The 6,000-nt window shown below is 37.7% G+C and overlaps 1 protein-coding gene across 3 annotated transcripts in view; it reads left to right on the top strand.

Annotated features, from left to right (window-relative positions):
- The window catches only part of TANC1 (tetratricopeptide repeat, ankyrin repeat and coiled-coil containing 1), a 439,674-nt gene that overhangs the window by 55,711 nt on the left and 377,963 nt on the right, over positions 1-6,000 (top strand). The gene's annotated exons all lie outside the window — the stretch shown is intronic.

Here is a 6,000-nt window from a genome sequence, read left to right on the forward strand (position 1 = left end):
TAAATGTAATAGACATCTACATCTTATAAATCTTCAGCTATTTGTTTAGGAATTGCAGGTTTATTTGTGCTATAAACTGTGTGTCAGGCAGCAATCTGTACATCTATTAATCACACACTGTATTTATCAGCTCATACAGAACTATACAGGGAGAGCAAAACTAAACCTCGCTTGTGCAGCTTTAACACCTAAGTGCAGTGGTTGGAAGCTCATGAACTTGTTTCTGCATGATCGATAAATACAAAGTAAAACACACTGTACACATTGTTTCATTAAGCAAATATTTGTCCTTCCTGTCAGATTTTCTTTCTTTTCCTCTTCATGTTGGCCTAAACTCCTTAAAGGAGCAGTGACTCACCTGTGTATGAGGTTAGTATTAAAAAAGTAAACATTCTTAAAGGGACGTTTCATATTTAGTTTAAAGCATTACTTTATTCCAGAATTTAAAATATGCAGCTAGAATGCAACATTAACAGGAAATAAAAGGAAAAAAATGTCTTTCATGATTCAGATAGAACATACAATTTTAAACAACTTTACAATTCCATGCAAACACATGCAGAAAGTCCCACAAAATAACTTGCATAGTACTACACAGTACCTCAGCCGAGTTAGCCCCCCCCCCAAAAAAAATAAAAATAAATTTAAAACAAACTTTATTCAGTTGGTTAGATCTTTGTTAAACCAGGTTTGATTAATTATTGTTTTCATTAGATCTTAACAAAAAGTTATTTAATTTAAAGGGATAGTAAAGTCCAAATTAAACTTTCATGATTCAGATAGGGCATGTAATGTTAAACAAATTTATAGTGTACCTTTATCATCAAATTTGCTTTGTTCTTAGTTGAAAGCTAAAGCTAGGTAGGCTCATATTCTAATTTCTAAGCCCTTCAAGGCCACCTCTTATCTGAATGCATTTGACAGTTTTTTCACAGCTAGAGGGCGTTAGTTCATCTGTTTCATATAAATTACATTGTGCTCATGCTCGTGGATTTATGTAAGAGTCAGCACTAATTGCCTGAAATCCATGTCTGTCAAAAGAAATAAAATAGGGGGCGGTCTGCAGAGACTTAGATGCAGAGGTAAAAAGTATATTAATATAACAGTATTGGTTATGCAAAACTGGGGAATGGGTAATAAAGGGATTATCTATATTTTTAAACAATAAACATTTTTGATGTTTACTATCCCTTTAATATATAGTTGTTAGATCAGGTATGACCAGTCATTTGTTTTGTTATATCTAACATAATTACAGAGATATTAGGTGTTAAGGGGCTGCCCAAATTTTAGACAAAAAATCATTTAGGCTAATAGATATTTGTTAGATTAGGTTTGATCAATGGTTTATTACGTTAAATCTACCACGCTAAACCTACTGCTGAGCCAATCAGTGGAGGGATATTTGTTTGCCTTCCATCCACAGGTCTTGATCATCAGTGTATTTCAGGTCCAGCGCTTACTTTTGCTGTGTGTTTAACCCCTTTATGTGGGTTGTAAACTTTGTCATATACAAGTAATAATGCAGCGTTATCCATCTAATGTAGTGAGAAGCAAAAGAATCACTGATATTATAAGCAAATGTATAGAAAAGGAAATGTCTGGCAAAACGTGCTGTATTATTAGTTCTAGCGCCAGTCCTTGCTAACAGTAAGTTTATCACCATTATCCGGTAGGGTAAATATACAATCTTTTGTGTGTTAAAGTAAATGCATATTGATTTAGACGGAGGTTATATTTTCTGGTGAGAGAACATTTAAGACATTCAGCCGTCGGCCCCGTGAATTATTCCAGACTGGAATACAGAGACAGTAAGTGCACAAGCTATCCTGACGCCAGTCAGCAGCCCAAAATGTATTTCAGCAACCAGAGATTTCGGGTGTGGCATTAGTAGTAAATAGAGGCTGCCAGCTGCTGTGTTCTTCTAGCATAACTGCAGCTGCTCTTGGAGAATGTATTTCCCACAGCAGACCTCGCACTTTCCCATTTATTCCAACTCTCACTTCTCAAGGCACGGAGGGAAGACTGTGCTACTGTAGAGCTCCTATACTACTCTATACCATGGGAGTGCAGATGTTATGGTGAATGCACAGCTGTAGGCTGATGGAGTCCCGTATGGTGATAATGTACGGAGAAGTGCAGAACTTGTTTATGCTTTTCTCCTTAAGGAAGAGTAGATGCATTAAATAGACATTGTACACTAGATTTTCTTTGCATAAATGTTTTGTAGATGCCACATCTTGGAGTAATTTTGTAACAATGTGTAGTTTTGCTTCTTTTTAAATAACATTGTGCTGATTTTCAGACTCCTAACTAAGCCCAAAAGTGTCAGGTGTATGCATTTACAGACTACTGATGGCTACTGACTGTGTAATCCTTCTTTTCATATGCAGTGAAGGCTGGGGGTGTCTGCTCCCAGCCCCTTTCACTGGGTTTTCCTGCTAACCTTATCAACAGTGCTAAACTTGGAGCTTCTAAGTAAGTTTTTGTAGATCAGTATATGTGCATATTCTTCTTTATAGTAGTGTCTATTACATGCAGTTAGATGAAAACTGGTGTCCCTTTAATTCATGTTATGTTTTAAAGAGAGGCTGTGAACATGCACCGTATCCTTGCACACCTAGCCGAGTTTATTAGCTCATTGCCACTTGGTCATGCTGAATATGAATTATATGTTGTGTTATTGCAGAATTTATATTATGCCACCTACACAATCTGGTTTTCCATGTTATATATCATATTATCATTCATCCGCTTGTTCTGTGAAAATGTTATAACCACTTAATGATTTCATCACCAAGTGTTTGCAAAATAAATGATTTGCAGATAAGGGGGGTGGGGGGGTGCTTACAATGTTTGGACCATAGGGGGCTCATCATGCTATAAATATAAATACTTTAATAGAATGACATTTGGAAACAATTTAAAAGGAAAATAAAAGTGCAAAAAGTAAGTATTTTATTATTTCACTATTGCCTGCATATAACTGGGACATAGCTGAACACATCTGATGAATTAGTGACAAGAAGCATATGTGCATAGCCACCAATCCCCAGCTAGCTTCCAGTACCGAATTACTGTTCCTAAACCTAAGGAAATCTAAGTAAATTTTGAGTTTGTCTCTATAACTAATGAAGACATCGGCACAATCCAGGTATAAAATTAAGAGCAATAGAGGAGAGTTGCCTGTTTGTGGCCCTCCAGCTATAGGAATTGAGCCTCTCTGTTACAGAATAATGTGGGATTGTTGATCCGCTATGACAACTTGATTAAAAGCAATTCTCACAGATTGTGAACTTGTTGGGTCTCCTATTTCGTGGCAGCTGAATGTTTTCTTAAGGATTTTTTAAAATGATAAACTATGACTAAGACAGGGCTTGACAAATCCTATTTTCTCTGGTTTGCCATTATTATTAGTTCACCCGATCAGTGTCTGCTGTTCTGTAGGTTTAAACTTCTGAAAAGAAGTTCTCATTTAGCCATTGTGTTTGATTACAGATAAATCATATTTTTGTAATGATATTTGCCTAATACACAAATATAATTGTTAAGATGGATAAAGTAAAAATGTCTAATTCATAGAGCATGCAATTCTTGCAATTAGTGACCCTTTCTTACTATGCATTTAACCCTCACAAAGTTCCATTCAGGAACTAAAGGACATGGCTGGTGATGGGCGAGTACCTGCGTATGACACTACTTTCCTAGCAGCTGTGTGCTTCTTAACCTCTTAAGGACATATGACGGAATTTTTCCGTCATAAAATAATTGAGCAAACTGAAAGCTGTGTCCTTAAAGGGTTAAGAGTTGCTGTGTTATGGTTCCCAATTAACTTCAGCTATGTGTTTAACATACACAAAGGGGTTAAATATTTTGTAAGGGAAAATAAAATGCTGTAACAAATGACAGCATTTTAATTTTCCATTATAATATCCATTTGAAACCTTATGGGATGAGGAGAAAAGTACCAATAGGAACTGACCCTTTAATTATCCAAGATGGCTAGCACATGTGCAAAACACTAGCTTATGCCAATGAACTGCAACCCCAACTATGAACAAGGGCCCCTTTTGGACACTTACCTTGCTCTAGTTTGGAATGGCAAAATATGATATACATACAAGCTGATTTTTATTTTCTTTTAAATAAAGTTATTGAAGAACTACTTATGAAGCATTAAATCAGCATGTCTGTGCTTTTTGAAGTGTACTAAAGTCGCCTCATAAAGGTTATAAATATTTATGTAGGCATTATGTATGCATGATTGTTCCTTGTGCTACTCTGCACGCTACAGGTACATTTCAGCGTGTGTGTATGTATGTTTGTGTGTGTGTATGTATGTGTGTATGTGTATATATATATATATATATATATATATATATATATATATATATATATATATATATATATATATATATATACACAGTGGATATAAAAAGTCTACACACCCCTGTTAAAATTTCAGGTTTCAGTGATGTAAAAGAATAAGACAGAACTTTTTCCACCTTTAATGTGACCTATAAACTGAACAACTCAATTGAAAAACAAACTGAAATCTTTTAGGTGGAGGGAAATAAAAATACAAAAAATAAAATATGGTTGCATAAGTGTACAAACTAATACTTTGTTGAAGCACCTTTTGATTTTATTACAGCACTCAGTCTTTTTGGGTATGAGTCTATCAGCATGGCACATCTTGACTTGGCAAGATTTGCCCACTTTTCTTTGCAAAAACACTCCAAATCTGTCAGATTGCAAGGACATCTCCTGTGCACAGCCCTCTTCAGATCACCCCACAGATTTTCCATCGGATTCAGCTCTGGGCTCTGGCTGGGCCATTCCAAAACTTTAATCTTCTTTTGGTGAAGCCATTTCTTTGTTGATTTGGATGTATTCTTTGGATCGTTGTCATACTGAAAGATGAAATTCCTCTTCATGTTCGGCTTTTTAGCAGAAGCCTGAAGGTTTTGTGCCAATATTGACTGGTATTTTGAACTGTTCATAATTCCCTCTACCTTGACTAAGGCCCCAGTTCCAGCTGAAGAAAAACAGCCCCAAAGCATGATGCTGACACCACCATGCTTCACTGTGGGTATGGTGTTCTTTTGGTGATATGCAGTGTTGTTTTAGCGCCAAACATACCTTTTGGAATTATGGCCAAAAAGTCCAACCTTGGTTTCATCAGTACATAACACCTTTTCCCACATGCTTTTGGGAGACTTCAGATGTGTTTTTTCAAAATTTAGCTGGGCTTAGATGTTTTTCTTCATAAGAAAAGGCTTCCGTCTTGCCACTCTACCCCATAGCCCAGACATATGAAGAATATGGGAGATTGTTGTCACATGTACCACACAGCCAGTACTTGCCAGATATTCCTGCAGCTCCTTAAATGCTGCTGGGGGCCTCTTGGCAGCCTCCCAGACCAGTTCTCTTCTTGTTTTTTCATCAATTTTGAAGAGACATCCAGTTCTTGGTAATGTCACTGTTGCGCCATATTTTCTCCACTTGATGATGACTGTCGTTACTGTGTTCCATGGTATATCTAATGCCTTGGAAATTCTTTTGTACCCTTCTCCTTTTAACAATGAGATACTTCTGATGCTTTAGAAGCTCTCTGCAGACTATGGGGCCTATTTATCAAAGGTCTTGCGGACCTGATCCCACAGTGCGGATCAGGTCCGCAAGACCTCCTTGAATGCGGAGAGCAATACGCTCTCCGTATTCAGCATTGCACTAGCAGCTAACAAGAGCTGCTGGTGCAACTCCGCCCCCTGCAGACTCGCAGCCAATGGGCTGCCAGCAGGGGGGTGTCAATCAACCCGATCGTACTCGATCAGGTTGATTTCCACCGATTCCTGTCCGCCTCATCAGAGCAGGCGGACAGGGTTATGGAGCAGCGGTCTTTGTGACTGCTGCTTCATAACTGCTGTTTCTGGCGAGTCTGAAGACTCGCCAGAAACACGGGCCCACAAGCTCCGTTCGGAGCTTGATAAATGGGCC

The sequence above is a fragment of the Bombina bombina genome, chromosome 1, assembly GCF_027579735.1.
Source record: "Bombina bombina isolate aBomBom1 chromosome 1, aBomBom1.pri, whole genome shotgun sequence".
In the NCBI taxonomy this organism is placed as follows: Eukaryota; Metazoa; Chordata; class Amphibia; order Anura; family Bombinatoridae; genus Bombina; species Bombina bombina.